Raw genomic sequence first — 19,253 nt, forward strand, 5'->3', positions numbered from 1 at the left:
TTTCGGGGGTTTGCGTGAAGTTTCACACGCAAAAGGACCTGTGCGAGTGGGGTACGTGTATAACTGGGGTTTGCGGGAAGTTTCACATACGATTTCAGAAGGGTACGTGTATTATGGGGGTTCGCGGGAAGTTTCACACGTGAAAGGGCCTGTGCGAGTGGGGCACGTGTATAACTGGGGTTCGCGGGAAGTTTCACACGCGATTTCAGCAGGGTACGTTTATTACGGGGTTTCGCGGGAAGTTTCACACGCGAAAGGGCCTGTGCGAGTGGGGTACGTGTATAACTGGGGTTCGCGGGAAGTTTCACATGCGATTTCAGCAGGGTACGTGTATTACGGGAAGTTTCACGCGCGAAAGGGCCTGTGCGAGTGGGGTACGTGTATAACTGGGGTTCGCGGGAAGTTTCACACGCGATTTCAGCAGGGTACGTTTATTACGGGGTTTTGCGGGAAGTTTCACACGCGAAAGGGCCTGTGCAAGTGGGGTACACATATAACTGGGGTTCGCGGGAAGTTTCACATGCGATTTCAGCAGGGTACGTGTATTTCTGGGGTTCGCAGGAAGTTTTACACGCTATTTTGCTGTCATAACGGGGTACGTGCATTTCAGGGGTGCAGGGGAGTCCTACACGTGATTTGGCAGTGTGGTTCCTCCCAGGTGTTCCTTCTACACCCCCCACGGCACCTACAGGCAGCCCACACCACAGGGGACTACCCCCACCCCTGGTCATGTCCCGCAGGCAGCCCATCCACCATGGGCATGCCCCCCAGCCAAGCCACATGTCAGCTTGCACCCCCACCCCCCAGCATTCAGGGGCACCTGCCAGCAGGCCCCCACACATATCCCCCTACACCCCCACCCCCCAGCAGTCAGGGGCACCTGCCAACAGTCCCCCACTCATGTCCCACACATGTCCCACTGCACCCCCACCCCCCAGCAGTCAGGGGCACCTGCCAGCAGGCCCCCACACATGTCCCCCTGCACACCCACCCCCCAGCAATCAGGGGCACCTGGCAGCAGGCCCCCACACAGGTCCCCCTGCGCCGCTACCCCCCAGCAGTCAGGGGCACCTGCCAGCAGGCCCACACTCATGTCCCACACATGTCCCCCTGCACCCCCGCCCCCCAGCAGTCAGGGGCACCTGCCAGCAGGCCCCCACACATGTCCCCCTGCACTCCCACCCCCCAGCAGTCAGGAGCACCTGCCAGCAGGCCCCCACTCATGTCCCCCTGCACCCCCACCCCCCAGCAGTCAGGGGCACCTGCCAGCAGGCCCCCACACATGTCCCCCTGCACCCCCACCCCCCAGCAGTCAGGGGCACCTGCCAGCAGGCCCCCAAACATGTCCCCCTGCACCCCCACCCCCAGCAGTCAGGGTCACCTGCCAGCAGGCCCCCACTCATGTCCCACACATGTCCCCCTGCACCCCCACCCCCCAGCAGTCAGGGGCACCTGCCAGCAGGCCCCCACTCATGTCCCCCTGCACCCCCACCCCCCAGCAGTCAGGGGCACCTGCCAGCAGTCCCCACACATATCCCCCTGCACCCCCACCCCACAGCAGTCAGGGGCACCTGCTAGCAGGCCCCCACACATGTCCCCCTGCACCCCCACCCCACATCAGTCAGGGGCACCTGCCAGCAGGCCCCCACACATGTTCCCATGCACCCCCACCCCCCAGCAGTCAGGGGCACCTGCCAGCAGGCCCCCACTCATGTCCCACACATGTCCCCCTGCACCCCCACCCCCCAGCAGTCAGGGGCACCTGCCAGCAGGCCCCCATACATGTCCCCCTGCATCCCCACCCCCAGCAGTCAGGGGCACCTGCCAGCAGGCCCCCACTCATGTCCCCCTGCACCCCCACCCCCAGCAGTCAGGGGCACCTGCCAGCAGGCCCCCACACATGTCCCCTTGCACCCCCACCCCACAGCAGTCAGGGGCACCTGCCAGCAGGCCCCCACACATGTCCCCCTGCACCCCTACCCCCAGCACATGTCCCCCCCGACAGGTCATCACACTCCAGACCCATGCCCCTCATGGCCACCCAAATCCCACCCCAGTCCAAACACCCCACATTGAATTCCCAAAGTCATGATAGAAAATACATAACCAGCATGGCCATGAATCAATGTCCCTCAGACCCACGCAATGGTGACACATGCTAATGAAAAGATCAACATTGTGACATGCACAAAACAAATGAGATAAGACCACATCAGTAAAGTATATAATAAATGTGTATTCAATAATTAACCAAATGAATAAAAAAAAATCACACATAATGGAAATAATGAAGAAAAAGCTGCATGTCCAAAATATTCAAAACAAATGTGTGAATGCAGAATCCAAATCAATCCAAAAGCAAATGGGTCCAAAGAGTCTGTCAGTCCAACCAAATCCAAAGTGTAAAAATAAGACACATCCATTGATCCATGGTAAAAAAGAAACTTAAATGAAGTGAAATCCAATGTAGAACTATATACAAAGTACAGATCCAGGGTCCATGAGCCCAACCATTGAAAGGAAACCTACAAAAACCCTACCTAATGAACAACTATATACAAAAAGGTGGGGCATTGTCCAAGCGCCCCAAATTAAATGAAAACCAAAAGGAAACCTAACACTAATTAACTATATACAATGGCAGCGGGCTAGTCCGACGGCTCACTTCCTGATTTCCCGGGCCAGGGCATCATCGAACTCCTGCTCGATGTCCCGGAGGCGGTCCTCTTCCAAGGCCCCGAGGGTTCGCAGGGACGATGACATCCGGACCTCCAGGTCCCTGCAAATTGCCTCGAGGCACTCGGCCCGCCTCAGAGCCCTTTGCATGGAGTTCTCCACCCTGACCATCGTGAGCCGTGCCTCTTCCGCCCGCTGCCGTTCCGCATCTATAGCATGGCCTAACCGCTGCCACACGGAAGACACTTCCCGTCCTGGGTCCTCCTGCCTTCCGGCCGATGCCTGCCCCTCCGATGTCAAAGGCCCCGAGCCATCATGGCTCCCACCTTTTTGCTGCTGCTGCTGTGCCTGTGCCCGTGCCCTGGCTCCTGCTGCCTGCACATCCTCCTCCGGGTGGGGTGCAGTTGTTGAGGTGGCCACCCCTGCTGGACGTCCAACTCCCGACTGTGGCAGGGATGTGTCCTCCACCAGCCTGGCCGCACGGTCAGAGGCAGCTCCACAGGGTACCTAGGTGATACATGGGTGGGAAGATGGCACAGAGGACGACTGGTGCATAGGGGGTTCAGGTGAGGAGGGGGTCGAAGCAAGGTTCAGCAAACGGAGGAATCCGGCCTGGGTGACCTGTCCCAGTAGGCTGATGTGGTCAACGAGCCATTCGAGATGACATGCAGTCTCCCCATGAAAAGACTGCAGGTCACCTCGCATGCCCCGTTGACACAACGCCACCCCACCCAGGACAGGCTCAACTCGGTCCCGGATAGCCACGTCCGCAGGGAGAGGAAGGCCAGTTGTTGTAAGCGGATCCCCTCCCTGAAAACGGGTCTGGACGTAGGCATCCCTGCTGGTGCGGGATGATGCAGTCACAGGATCAGGGACAGGATTATACACAGGCACCTCTCCGGCGGCCTGTGCTGCCTCCTGTCCCTGCCCCTGCACTGCACCACTGGCACCAGTGGAATCCCCACCTCCAGACCCCGTCTCTGTTCCTTGCGCGACCTCCTCCTCCACCAAACCCCCCACCAACCTGGATGACTCCGTGCCATCTTCCTTCGTCGGACCCTGTGGGGTCTCAGCTGCCCCTTCTGCTGCCGAGGAGTCCAACTCCGACCTCTGCCTCTTGGACCTACCCTCGGCAGCTGCGGCCTGGGACGCGGCACCGGACTCCTCACTCCCTGACGAGATCACAACGTGGGAGGGGAGCCGAGCCTTGCGTCTCCGACTGGTGGTGTGATCCCTCCACAGCACCCTCTCCGCCCTCTTCATCAGTTGACGCTGCAGACAGGGAGAGATAGGAGACATGCATCAGGACACTGTACAATGGACTGATACACACATGCCAGTTGCACATGAGTGGCAGTGTCAAACTTCAGACATGGCATCACAATCCCCAACACACATGGCATGTCAACTCACACACATGAGCAATTCCACAGCCATATGGCAACAGCCAGCACCATCCATACACATACAACAGCATGAGCAGCCAAAGGTGAGCCAGACATCACATGAAACACAGGGAGTGCACTAGACATTCACACACGCCACCACACTTACATGCATGTGTACACCTCCACCAACGGTCGCAGTGATGAGATCGGCATCCATGTCACATCTGGCAATCAGTCTTCTACATATCAGTGTCCCAGGCATCCATGTTGCATCACTGTTGCACCCTTGTGAAATACACACACATGCACATGTACACGGTGCAGATAGATGCAGCTGGAACCGACATCCATGTGTGACACCACAACCATTCCAACTTACATACACAGTCATTCAAACATGTGTGCTCACACATCTGCATTTGGCATGCAAGCTTACACACACATGCACCATCCATGTGTCTCACACATGAGAGGACTCGCATGTGTTAGCCTCACGGCCCTGTACATACACATCCATACATGGCCCTACAAAACCACATGTGCAACCTGCACACTACTGGCACACCACCACACGCACAGCTTACAATCAGTATGCATGTACACTTACTGCTCGACTCCAGACGGGTCTGCCTCTCAAGGACCTGGACGTGGAGTGCTGGGGATATGCATTCCAGAACCCTCATTTGATGTTCCGACAGGTGGCCCCGGCACCCCTTAGCATCCGCTGCCTTCAAGAGGCACCGGGCCATGTTGAGGGTCCTGGACCTGAAGTCCTCCCAGCGCTTCTTGACATGTTTGAATTTGCGGACTGCCACCCCCTCCGCGTTGATGGCAGTCACGATGTCCGTCCAGATCCTGGTCCGTCCTTGTTGGCGCGCAAACTTCCGAAGAGGGCATCAGACTGCCCCAGGACTTGCTCCACCAGGACACCAACTTCAGTGGCAGTGAAGCTGGTGGCCCTCTCCCTCTCTGGCTGGGGGTTGCCAGTGGTCTCAGATGGTGGTGTGCCCGACATGGCAACCCCAGAGGCAGGTGTGGGTGGGCAACTGGGTCCTGGGGCTGGGCTGTGGAGCGATGGTATCCCAGTCGGAAGTCTTCAGTTCCAGCAGGGGTGGTCACAGCAACTGCACCCCTGGCTGATGTGCAGGCAGCAAACAGCAGGCAGGCAGGCAGCAGCAGATGGCAGGTGGGAGCGTGCTCGGGGCTCTTGGGGGGAAGGAAAATGGCCTTCAGGGCAGGAGCGTGGTCATCCGTGTGTTTTCGCGTGGCCAGCTTAATACGGGGTGATTTGGCACGTGAAAAAATTGCACGTCAGCGTGTAATTCGAGGAAAGGCCCTTAGCGCGTGAGCGCGTCAGCGTACGCACGCGATTCCTTTGGACCAAAGGCCCTTAGCGTGTAAGCGCATCTGTGACATATCGCGCACAGGCGTTGCCCTGGCAGGGCTTGAAGATCCCACGTGGATTTCCATTGCTCTGTACGTGCTTTTTGTGGGGTGCGGTGTGTGTGTTTTCCAGGCGTTGGGGTTCACACACTATTACTTCACAGCGGGTGGGTGTTGGCTACGCGTCCTTCTAAACGCAAGGCAGACGGTGAGTGGTAGCCCGCTCGCCCAGGCCCAATCGCGTGTAAAACCTCCTGCGCACCACTGAAATACATGTACCCTGCTGAAATCGCATGTAAAACTTCCCGTGCACCCCGTAATTCACGTACCCCGCTCGCACAGGGCCCTTTCGCGTGTGAGACTTCCCGCGAACCCCATAATACACGTACCCTGCTGAAATGGCGTGAGACTTCTTGCGCACCCCAGGAATATTGCCCCTGTGCGAGCGGGGTATGTGTATTTCAGGGGTGCGTGGGAAGTTTTACACGCGATTTCAGCAGGGTACGTGTATTTCAGGGGTGCGCGGGAAGTTTTACACGGGATTTCAGCAGGGTACGTGTATTTCAGTGGTGCGTGGGAAGTTTTACACGCAATTTCAGCAGGATACGTGTATTTCCGGGGTGCAGGGGAGTCCTACACGTGATTTGGCAGTGTGGGTCCTCCCAGGTGTTCCCTCTACACCCTCCACGGACCCTACAGGCAGCCCACACCACAGGGGACTACCCTGCACCCCTGGTCATGTCCCGCAGGCAGCCCATCCACCATGGGCATGCCCCCCAGCCATGCCACATGTCACCTTGCACTACTGATCAACAGCGCATGACCCCCTGCACCCCACTCATGTCCCACTCATGTCCCCCAGCACCCCCCATCATTGACAGGCACCTGCTAGCAGGCCCCGACACATGTCCCACTCATGTCCCCCAGCACCCCCACGCCCCCATCATTGACAGGCACCTGCCAGCAGGCCCTGACACATGTCCCACTCATGACCCCCTGCACCCCCACCCCCCAGCAGTCAGGGGCACCTGCCAGCAGGCCCCCACTCATGACCCCCTGCACTCCCACCCACTAGCAGTGCAGGGCACCTGCCAGCAGGGCCGACTCATGTCCCACTCATGACCCCCTGTGCCCCCACCCCCCAGCAGTCAGGGGCACCTGCCAGCAGGCCCCCACTCATGACCCACTCATGACCCCCTGCACCCCCACCGCCCAGTAGTGCATGGCACCTCCCAGCAGGCCCCCACTCATGTCCCACTCATGACCCCCTCCACCCGCACCACCCCATCATTGACAGGCACCTGCCAGCAGGCACCGACACATGTCCCCCAGCACCCCCACCCCAGCATCATTGACAGGCACCTGCTAGCAGGCCCCGACACATGTCCCCCAGCCAACACGTCATCACAATCCAGATCCCTGGCTCTTATGGCCACACAAATCCCACCCCACGCCACCCCAGTCCAAACACCAACCAAGCTTTACATCCACTCCAAATTGAAATCACCATTACATGATAGATCACAAACAAGCAGTATGCGCATGAGTACAAGTCTGTCAGACCCACACAATGGCAACACATGACTGAGAAAACCCACATTGTGACATGCATGAAACCAATGAGAGAAGACCACACATTGAAGTAAGAAACAAAAATGTATTCAAGTCAAAATGAAGGGAATGAAATAAAAACACACAATAATGCCAATAATAATCAAAATGCAGCATGTCCCAAAAAATGATAAATAAATAAAATGAGAATCCAAATTAATCTAAATGAAAATGTGTCCAAAGTCACCGTCCAACAAAGCAAATCCAAAGGGAAAGAAAAGCGTAATATCCATTGCTCCATGGTGAAGAAAAATAAAGATGAAGGAGAAAAATCCACTGTAAAACTATGTACAAATAGCAAATCTAGGGTCCATGAGCCCAACGACATAAATGAAACCTACAATGAAACCTACCTAATTACTAACTATATACAAAAATGTGGGGCATAGTCCATGCGCCCCAAATGAAAGAAAAAAGAAATGAAACTTAACACTAATGAACTATTTACAATGGCGGCGGGCAAGTCCAACGGCTCACTTGTTGATGTCATGGGCCAGGGCATCATCGAACTCCTGTTCAATGTCTTGGAGGTGGGCCTGTTCTCTGTCCCCGAGGTCTCGCAGGGATAACGCCATGTCCACCTCCAACTCCCTGCGAATTCCCTCGAGGCACTCAGCCCGCCTCAGCGCCCTGCGCATGGAGTTCTCCGCCCTGACCATTGTGAGCCGTGCCTCCTCCGCCCGCTGCTGCTCCGCACCTATCTGCTGGCCCAACCGCTGCCACACGGAAGACACTCCCATTCCCGGGTCCTCCTGCCCTCCGATGCCTGCCCCTCTGATGTAGATGGCCCCGAGCCATGATGCCTCCCACGTTGAGCCTGCCGCTGCCTCTGACGGAACTGCCTCTGCCAGCACGACGGCATCCAGGCTGATGGAATCCACTGACGCCGTCGTGCACGTGCCCTGCTCGATGATGCCGGCTCATCTGCTGGGGTCCAGTTGCTGTGGTGTCCACCCCTGCTGGACCTCCAACTCCCGACTGTGGCAGGGATGGGATCCCCACCGAGCTGGCTGCGTTGGTCAGGGCAGGTCCACAGGGGGCCCTGGTGGCATCTGGGCCGGAAGACAGCATGGAGAACGACTGGCGCATAGTCTCCACAGAGGAGGAGAGGGCCGCCAGAGTAGCCGACACATGTACAAAACCCCGACCATGGACACTCCCAACTGGGCCATGTTGGCACGCTGCTCTTTGTGATGACATGCGTGCTCCCCCCGGGAAGCATGCACGTCATCACGAATGTCACGCGTGCGCAACGCGACACCAATCAGGACCTTTTCCATACGGCCAGGGGCCCCTCGTCCGCAGGTAGAGGAGTGTCAGATGACATGGACATCCCACCTACCTGCGGACGGGCCTGGGATGGGGCATCCCTGCTGGTGCATGGTGGTGCAGTCTCAGGGACAGCGACATGCACAGGCCCCTCCGCGGTGACCTGTAATGCCTCCTGCCCCTGGCCTACACCACTTGCACCAGTGGTACCACCCCCACCAGGCCCCATGTGCGGCTCAGTAGCGGCCTCCTCCTCCTCTGTGGAAACCACCAACCTGGATGGCTCCACACCGTTTTCCGCCGTTGCAAGCCCCTGTGGGGGCTCACCCACCCCTTCCGCTGCAGCCGTAGTGGCAGACGCAGCACCAGTCCCCTCACTCCCGGACGATGGTAAATTCTGGGAGGGCGACTGGGCCTTGCGTCGTCGGCCGGTGGTGGCATCCCCGCCGCTTTGCTCCACAGTGCCGTCTCCGCCCTCTTCATCACTTGCTGCTGTTTAGAGGGAGACATAGAACACAAGCATCAGGGTACTGTACAATGGTCCCCTAGACAGGAAGCAATAGCAGATGAGTGGCATTGTCAAACATCACTTCCATCATGTCCCTCCACAACACATGGGTCAGTGCAGGCAAAACACATGCAGTAACAGGCATGGCACATGCTATGAACATTAGCATACATGTCCAAGGGACTCCTGAAACAATCAATGCTGGTTTGAAACTCACATGCATCATGGGTCATGCCTATCACATGCACACACTTCACCGTAGTTTCATCCATCTGGCCTCGTACACCCCAGACACAGTGGATACAAGGATGAGTAGGCTGCATCAGTGAATCTGAACATTGTCACAAACATGTGTCATGCATCCATGGCATTTACAAGTCACAGACACGCAAGTCAGACACACAGACATGGATACCATACATGTCCATGACAGCAGCACCCATCTCTCACACCCTATCCATGTCCAATAACAGAGACAGGCATGCATTAATGTGTGCATTCCGCATGCTGCTCCGCATGTTGCATTGTAACACATGCACCAACCATGTGGTTCACACATTACTGGTCTCAAATGCATGACCATAATGTCCCTGCACACACACATACGTACATGGCCTATGTCACACATACAGGCAAGTATCAGACAACCAGCACCCTGCAACATACCCTGTCTCACACAGCAATGCTTGGCCACTTACCGCTCAACTCCGGACGGGTCTGCCTCCGAAGGATCTGGGCGTGGAGCGCTGATCCTACGCGTTCCAGGACCCTCATCTGGATGGTACTCATGCTGCCCCGGCCCCCCTCCACGAGGCGCCGGGCCTTGTTGAGGGTCCTGGGCCTCAAGTCCTCCCAGCGCTTCTTGACTTGCTTGATGTTGCGTGTTGCCACCCCCTCCGCGTTGATGGCAACCGCAAAGTCGTCCCAGATCCTATCCCATCCTTCCTTGTTGGCGCGTGATGTTCCGAAGAGGGCATCATAATGCCCCAGGACATGCTCCACCAGGACACCAACTTCCTTCTGACTGAAGCTGGTGGCCCTCTGCTCCTCTGGCTGGGGGACGCCAGTGGTCTCAGATGGTGTTTGCCCCGACATGGCGACCCCCGAGGCAGGCGTGGGTGGGCAACTGGGTTCTCAGGCTGGGCTGTGGAGCGATGGTATCCCAGTCGGGAGTCTTCTGTTCCAGCAGGGGTGGACACAGCAACTGGACCCCTGCAGATGGCTGATGTGCAGGCACCAAATAGCAGGGCACGTGGGCAGCAGGCAGTCAGGCAGCAGCAGATGGCAGGTGGGAGCGTGCTCGGGGCTCTGGGGGGCAGGAAAATGGCCTTCAGGGCAGGAGCGTGGTCTTCCGTGTGTTTTCGCGTGGCCAGCTTGATACGGAGTGATTTGGCACGTAAAAATCTTGCACGTCAGCGTGTAATCCGAGGAAAGGGCCTTAGCGCGTAAGCGCGTCAGCACACACACGCGATTCCATTGGACCAAAGGCCCTTAGCGCGTAGGCGCATAAGTTACATTACGCGCGCGGGCGTTTCCCTCATAGCACGTAATGACAGAGCACACGTGGAAAAACTGCACGTCCGAGTGTCATCGCGTGTAATTGGATGAAAGCGCCCGCGTACACGCGTCTCTGACGTTTACGTGTGGGCGGGTTTAAAAGCTGTGTGTAGGACGCCATTTCCTTGTACGTGCTTTTCGTGGAGAGCGAGTGGGTGAAATCTGTACTTCTTGTCGGTTCACACGCGATTACTTCACAGCGTTTCTAGTTCGTACTCCCTGTTACCTCTGACAGCTCTTTTCTGATTTTTTGTTGGGCCTGTTTCCTCAAACAGAATTCACTTCTCCTTTTGTCCTGTCTCCTCAGACAGAGTACAATTTTTCTTCTGGCGGGGGTGTTGCCAACGCACACATGCGTGTATTTTTCACTTTCTTTTTCCAGGCAGACGGTGAGTTCCGCACATACATAGCAACTGTGCTTGCCCCGTGTGTCGCGTTCCCCTTCAGAGGTCATTGTAGGCTGCGTGTATTACGCGTACGCTTATTTTTGTGTCTCTGGGTGCCACAGCATAGTGCGGGTTCATTTATTCACCCACGTGGTCTACGAGGGGTTGCGTGCACGTTTATTTTTGATTTTGGGCTGCCTGTGCATTGTGTGACCCATCATCTTCCCCCAGGGGTCACAGACAGCCTTGTTAGAGCACTAGGGTACGAATTCCATCTGGTATCCTACCCCTTTGACACCAATTGCCCAGGACAATAGTTTACTGCAACTCCCATACGCACAACAACATCAGTGCCATGGTTGGGAGGCGACCAAAGCGGTAAGGGAGGCAAAGGTGGCCGACCCTCAAGAGGTGGGCGTGGTGGGTGCAGTAGGGTACGTGGCCGGGATTTGCAGGGTGCCCCTATGCCCCCATGTGTGGAGGAACAATCAGGGACACCCATGCCCCCCCCCATGGTTGAGGGAAACGTGGCTGACACCATCCAAGCTCAGCCCCTGTTGGACCAGCCCATTGTGGCACCTGACCTGGCACAGGATGACTCCCTGGCTGACTTTCAGGTCAGCAAGTCTAGGCCACGTGTGGCGGTGCAAGTTGTTGTCACCAATCCACGTGGATCTGGGGCAGCTATGTCATCTGCTGCCCCAAGTATGCAGGGTGGGGAGGCTGCAGGAGCAGCTGCAGCTCCATCCGCCCCAGCTCTGACTCTCCCAGCCATGACAGTGTCAGTCCCAGTCCATCAAACTGACGTTCCCCCTGCCAACATTACCCTGAAACCAATGCCTGCATCAAGGCCTATGGTCATTGTGCATTCCCACACTCCTACTACCCAGTCCACCGGTGATTCTGCCCCTACTAACCAGAGCGGCTTAAGCCACTCTGGCTCTGCTCCACCTTTAAAGAAGTGGAAGAAGGGTGCTCTGGCACGACAGGCTGAGGCCCCAGACACGGCTACACACTCCGGTACCTCAAGGAAGCCTTGCTTCAATGATCCGGAACTTGATGCACTTGTGGGCTATGTGTTGGCACATAGCCATGAAATGGTGGTGACTGCAGGGTGCAAGACCACACCTGGTCAACGTAAGGCACACTGGCAGACCATTGCCGACCGCATAAGTGCCCTTGGATTTGTGAGGCGCTCAGCTGATGATTGCTACAAACGGTGGAATGACCTGAAACGCAGAGCAAAGAACAAGCTGGCCTCAAATCATGCCGCTACTCTGGTGACTGGCGGTGGGTCTCCACAAGAGGACAACAAACTCACTGAACATGATTCTGTTGCTGGGGCCTTCGTCACAGAGGAACAGATCCAAGGTGTGGGAGGACTACCTGATTATGAAGCATTGTCCGGTGAGTGCCCATGCATGTGTGTGCAATGCTTGTGTATGTTGTTTGGGTGACGGGTTCTGATTGAGTGCCAGGTGAGGGTGTGTGTGCCTGAGTGGTATGGGTCACCCATGTGCTTCATCCAAAACATTCAGCGGCCTTGGATTTGGGTGTGACAGAATCCCTTCTGCCCACATTAGTAATTTGGCTCAACATTACGGCAGTTGCCCTTGAAGTGGCATCTTGCAACAACATTGTTTGTATTTTTGAGTGTTCGTTCAGGCTGATTGTTTCAATTCTCCCACTTTGGCTACGCATTCCTCAGCCCTATTGTCACATTTGTGACAAGCTTCTGTCATTGATGAACCCCACATTGGACCACATGTGTTACCTTGTTAGATGAATGATTTGACCATTCAGGCTAATTGGGTATTGGCCTGATCACAGGAATTTATGGGGCCTGTTTGAATGTGGAACATGATAGTTGTTTCCTGTCATGTTGAAGTGACAAACCATTGATGTGTACATCGGCCTGCAATCACTGTATTTTTGTACACTGGATGTGTTGTAGTGTGTGGCACATGCCTATTTTGTCACACTATGTAGCATTCTTCATCTCATCATGTCCATCTCACATGGATGGCTGACAATATTCATTCACCGACATATGGATGTACTTGTGGAATGTACCATGGCTATGGTACATGCCATCTGTGTGATGGCATGTGTCATGTATGTGTATTGGACATGCCACTCACAGCCCAATGTGTGATGGCAGGGCTACCCAGCATGCAGCAAATGTGTTGCTCTTCCATGTAGGTGTCATCAGTGTCTGCCTTTTGGGTCCCCTTCAAACACAGTGACAGTGCATGCATGGGAGGGTTATAGTCATGTGGGACATGTGTAAATCGTGTAAATCATGTACTTGTTATGTAGCTTGTCAGGCCTATTAGTGTGCTATGGTGCTAATGCCTGTTTCCATTTTTTGTCTTTCATGTTTTTGCAGGGGATTGTCACGCTTGATGCTGTTGAGGTTGAGGAGATGGTGCAGACCCAGGAGGAATCTCAGGCACGACCGGGCACCAGTGGGGGACGTGGCGTGGTGGGGGGTGAGAACCCAATCTTGCTGCAGAACATTCTGTCGAGGGGTGTCTCTGGGTGCACCTCCCCAGACCTCTATTCAGGTGCTGATTCGGATGTTGAGACCTATGTGGCATCGCAGGTAAGTGTTTTGGCAGGGGTTCTGTTCTGTCCAACCCACCTATACCAGGGATAGAACCCTCTATGGGGATGTCAGTGTTGGTAAGTCCGCCTTTGGCGGTTACGGATGCAGGGTCACACTCCACAACATCTGATCCTGTTCCTGGGCCAGCAGATCAGAGGGGGAATGCAGTCCTGCAGCCTCAGGCAGTGCCGGCAGAGCAAGGCGCAGATCACCTTGCCCCAAACAGGTGTGGTGCCCACCGGCACAGTGGCCGTACGCCACCAGGCAATACCGCATGGTAACAATCCATTTACGGTATGGCAACCCAACAGGCAGCATCAGTTGAGATGATGGCTCAAGCAATGGAGAGGGTGGCCACTTCCATTGTCCCCCTGAAAGGCAGATGGAGCTACTACAGCAGGCAACAGACTCCATTTGCCAATCACACAGGGAGGACATGTTGGCGTCCAACAGGGACAGACGGGCGGCACTGGAGACTCTACGCCAATCGATATCAATAGAGTCCCAGGGCCACAGGGAAGCCCTGAGGGTAGAACTCCATCACCTCAGGGAGACTCTTGTTGACCTTGAGGCTTACACTAACTTGAGGACAGAACAGCAGCTGGAGCGGCTCACACGTTTGCTCTCAGCTGAGATGCAGGCAACTCGGGAGGAGATCCGTGCATCGCGTCAGGTGCTGCATGGGGATCTCCTCACTATAATCCTCCAAAACAAGACCTTCCACACCCGCATGCTTGCTGCCATGGAGGACCATACCTCCTGTGGCAGCACACCTCCTGTGGCAGCAGCAGAGGGTGATGATAGCGACAGCAGCAGTTCTCTCACATTGGCATAGCCGTGCAGGCCATGAGCCCATGGAGGTGTTTTTTTTTCCCAACATCCACACAGGTAGGTGTTGGTGCGCACCCTGTCCTCGGAACTCCTCGGTGGCCCCCCCTGACCCCCACATGGCCATATTTGATTTTTGATTTTTTTTATTGTTTTTTTTGCAGTGTGTTGCCTTGTGTGGCTCCCGTGGGCATCCACTGTATTCCGGCTGGGCACATGCAGGCTTGTCCTGAGTTTGGGTTAGATGCTTGGGTTTGTGAGACACACACCCCTCCTGCTTCCCGTTACCATGGGCTTGCAAAGGGTGTGCCCAAGTGACATTGACTTACACGGTGACGTAGGACTCCCATGAGCTGTGTGGGCAGTCTGTAGTCAATACTGTGTATACATTCCTAGTGGATATTGTTGTTGAATTGTACACTGCATGGTGTATTGCTATGTGCTTGTGCATCCATGTCTTTCGCCTAATTTGCAGGTTAATTCCTCATGTCTTCACAAGGCCGTCTACTTTGGAGATGGAGTTCATGTTGTAAGCAGTGCACTTGGACATTTGCGTGGCAGCAGCACTGTACAGTTGGAAGTGGCCGATGTGCTAGCATGATCAGGTTGTAAGACTACCACTACTTTAACTTAGTACTGTCATGTTTATGCTATGTTTGAGGTTGTGTCGCTGCATTGTATTGTTGGTAAGTATTTGGTCATGTGTGTTGTTAGTTCTACATTACTGGGAGCATATTGTGTGTGGGCAGTTTCCATTGAGGACACTGTACTTTGACACTTGTGTGATGTTTTGGGGATTGCTTTGTTTGCTCTCACATAGCATGACATGCCATGGTGTGTTGGGTGGCGGTGCTGGGGAGGGGTTGGGTGACATGGCACTGTTGTCATGTTGTATTTTGCAAGGGGGTAATGATTTTTGCAGCATAGAAGTGTGTCTTTTGATGACACAGTATTGGTGGTGTTTGTGTAGGTAGGGCACACAATGTAACACTTCCAGGTGACCAATCTCAGGCTGGTATGGTTGTGACAGTTGACTGTCCCTTATGTCATCATCATTGATTGTCAGCTGGTATGTGCCAGGGCTGTGTGCACTCCACAGGGGTGTGATTTTAGGGGAAGTAATTATCCACCAGCTGTGTACGGGCTGCCTCACCCCGTGCCCTTTCCCCTCCCATGCGCAGCGGCCGTGCTTGTGGTTGGGGATATGGGGGCACCACCATGTCCACGGGCAGGCCCCGGCGTGTTGCAACGTTGTGCAGGACACATGTTGCCACTATGATCCGGCACACTACTGGGGGAGCGTATAACAGCTGCCTGCCAGAACGGTCAAGGGAGCGAAAGCGTGACTTGAGCACTCCAAATGTGCGCTCCACTATGCCCCGGGTTGCAATGTGGGCTGTGTTGTATCTTACCTCGGGTGGCGTGGTTGGGTTCCGAATTGGCGTCATCATGTGGGTGCTCAGAGGGTAGGCACTGTCCCCTGGGGAGGTGGTAATGGGTATCATTAGTGGGGTTGTGACATTGCTCAGTATCTGACATGCATGCATGTGCTGTGGCATTTATACTCACCGAGCAGCCATGTATCGCCATGCCGCCCAGCTTCTAGGTCCCGGTTTAGGGTTGACATTCTGTAAATGAAACTGTCGTGGGTGGACCCTGGATAGTTGGCATATACTGAGGTGATGATTCCCTTGGCATCACATACTACCTGGACGTTGATGGAATGCCAGTGCTTGCAGTTTCTGTAGATGTGCTCTGATGCCCTGGGGGGACGTAGAGCCACATGGGTGTAGTCAATGGCACCTAGCACTTTGGGGAAGTGTGCCACCCCGTAAAAATCCTGGACGACAGCCTGCCTTTCTACAGGTGTTCTGGGCAGCTATATGTGCCTGCGGACTGATGCGCGTGCAGTCATGATGGCCAAGACCTGGTGTAGGCAGCGTGACTGCGTGGCCTGTGATACCCCCCACTATAGCAGTTGTCCGTTGAAATGATCCAGTGGCCAAGAAGTGCAGTACATTGAGGACCTTATGCAGGGGTCTGAGTGCTTGGGAGCACAGGGTGGGTGATGTGAGGTCATCCTCCCACTCACTGACCAGGTCGAGTATTATGTGAGGTGGAAACCTGTACCTCCCATACACCTGGTCATCAGGCATCCCAAAAAGGCTGGTTCTGGGTGAAAAAATTCTGGGCCTGACTATCCTCCTCCTCCTCCTGCGGTATCCCACGACCACTGCTGCTAGGAACAGTATATTCATCCTGGCATCTGTGCTTGTTTGTTGTTTGCGCGCACTTTTATGCTGCGCGGGTCCACGTACGCCTGCTTCCTGCTGGCGTACGTGTTTCCGGATTAGCGCGTCTTTTTTGGCGCACACGTTAGCCCCGTTCGATTCCATGAATACGTGTTTTGAACGTGCATGTGGGCGTTCCGTGCACTTGCCTCCTGTACTTCTGCGTGTCACGCCCCCTGTTCCTCCTACTTTTGTTGTGTGCGCCGCGCTATGTGCGATTTCGCTGTGCGCTTAGCGCACGCTGTTTGGAGACGTGTGCGCCAGCGTGCGCCACGCAGAATTTTGGCGCACATCCTGGAATTTCCTCGCGCATGGACTTCCATGAATCGCTGTGCGCGGGTTTCGCTGCGATTTTCACACTGGCACTGCGATTTGCACGCTTTCGCACGCTTGCGCTGAAAATTTCAGCACACATTAATTCCATGAATCGGCCTGTTAGTTGGCTCTCATGGCCAAGTCTGCCAGCCGCAATGATAGGACCTCCTGGTACCAAAATGACAAATGGCCCATTGAGGCCTCACTCCACCAAACAACAATCTATATGCAAATTAGACAAAACTGAGTCTCAGTAGAAAGGCACACCTGAACGGGGATCAATAAGAAGATTCACCAGGGGAGAGGTGCTAAGAAATAGGGTCCTTGGCAGTGAAAGGAGAGCCCCACCAATCACTGGAAATATTGGACAGATTTAGTAATGCAGCACATTATAAAGAGCCCGGGCAGTCCCACGCTAAGGGAGTTTGAATTTACAGCTTGGGTTTAAGGAGGGCAGAGTGAGAGATACGGGGAGAGCGATAAAGGAGGTCAATATGGGAAAGGCTGGAGTTTAAGAAGGACAAGAGAAAAGAGAAGTGCAGGGCAGGAGAAACATCAGGGAAATGCTGGATTTGGAAGTGGGATAGAGAAAGGAGGAAAGAAAGAGCAACATGAAAGGTTTGAAAGATAGAGAAATGAGCAGGAGAGAGAAAAAGGAGGATAGAGGAGCAGAATGCTGAGGGAGCTTAGTTTTTTCTGAGACAAGGTGATATGATATGATAGGTTATTTATAACATGCTTAATACCCAGAGGTTTCTAAGCGCGCACCCGGGGCACAAACCTGTGTTGCTCTGTGTCGTCTTGATTCCAAGGCAAGCACGTTGCCCCTGAGCTATCCTCCCGAGACTGGAAAAAGTTGGTAAAAGGTGGGAAAGTTGCTCACAGCCGAGTGGACACCCTACCTCAGATCCTGGCTTAAGTGGAGGGGTGAGACGGAGGGAAGGGAAAGAGACAGTCTTGCTGGGGGAATGTTGCTAGATTCCACTCTTGTGCTTGCATTTACCACCCTACATACACACTTTAGTATATAGCCTTCCTGCACTATAGCATCACTATGTCACAATACACAGGTTCTCATGTACATTGATAATATTTCATAAATGTATACAAAAATACAAACCATTTGAATTTTAAAAAATGCACAATAACATTCAACATGAAGAAGAGGAAAACCTGCTAAAAACAATTTTGCAGAAATCTATTTGTTCCCCGAAGTAAAGCCTCCGGTGTAAATCCGTTTACCTCAATACCTTCACCTCTGAAGGTGTTCTGCCAAGCCTGAAGTGCACCTCAATGGGAATATGTTTTAACACAAAAATGAAACCAGCTCTATAACCGTTGTAAAAATCATCTGTGTTGACATCGCACAGTTCTGTGTGATTCTATAACGAAACATCAGTGTGTTTCTTACCTTTTCTCTTTAAGGGAATAGTTCATGATGAAGTATGGAAATTATGTGATATTCGCCATGAATGACTAGAAAAGCAATGGCAGGTCTTTGGTGCCAAAGAGGGCGCCATGTGCAAAGGCATGATACATCGAAGAACACGTGGAGTCAGGTGTCATGATGACCAGAGAGATCAAGGTCTGTGACTCATGACAGTTCCTTTTCTACACCAGTAGACGGCCCTGAGATTACCGAGTCGTTTTCTACTACAGTATGCACTTCGGTGGCTCCCGGTACCTCTCCTTTAGGAGCAGGCAACCCAAAGGACTTTGGATTTGGACTTGTAGATACAGTGTGACCGGTCTCTTACACTCTCCGGCAGGAAAAGTCTCTGGGCCTAGGGCTTGAAGCTTCTCAACTGTGACTGCTTGCAGAGCCTTTTCTCTTGTGACTGTTGTGACTATCAATGGATCAGGAAGGCTATTGCGCAAGAGACGCCCTACTGGAATAGTCTTTTACTACTATGTAGTGCATGGATGTTTTCCCCTACAGCGTACCTATACCATTGCCTGAGCCCATCACACCTTCTGACATTGCAATCAGGGCTTGTGACATTCTGTCCCTTTTGCTCCCATTGACACAGCCATGTCAGAGTGTAGGAGTTGTGTTCTTAATATCCGAGTGTTCAGATGAACAGGAGTCTCTTCTGGGGGCATGGCACCATTCCCACTCAGAGTGCAAAGAGAACCTTCAGCCACTTCCTGCAACAGTGAGAATTAATCCGCTAGGAAGCCCACACTGACTATGGCCTCTTCCACAAGACCAATGATGACTATGGCCTGCTGGGATTTGCTGTCCCTGTGTCAGGCCTCTACAAAAAAACACCCTCTGGGGGTTGTTGCCACAATGTTCAAGGTACCACCACTGTTCTGTTATGTAAAAACTGGCGACACATGTAATGGGGATTTCTGTTCTGATTTTGGGGAACTTACTTGGAAGAGGAGTGAGAACTTTTGTGCTTTCCCTCCTTGTTCCGTTTACATTTT

This window comes from Ambystoma mexicanum, chromosome 1p (genome assembly GCF_040938575.1).
Source record: "Ambystoma mexicanum isolate Mex_15411 chromosome 1p, UKY_AmexF1_1, whole genome shotgun sequence".
In the NCBI taxonomy this organism is placed as follows: domain Eukaryota; kingdom Metazoa; phylum Chordata; class Amphibia; order Caudata; family Ambystomatidae; genus Ambystoma; species Ambystoma mexicanum.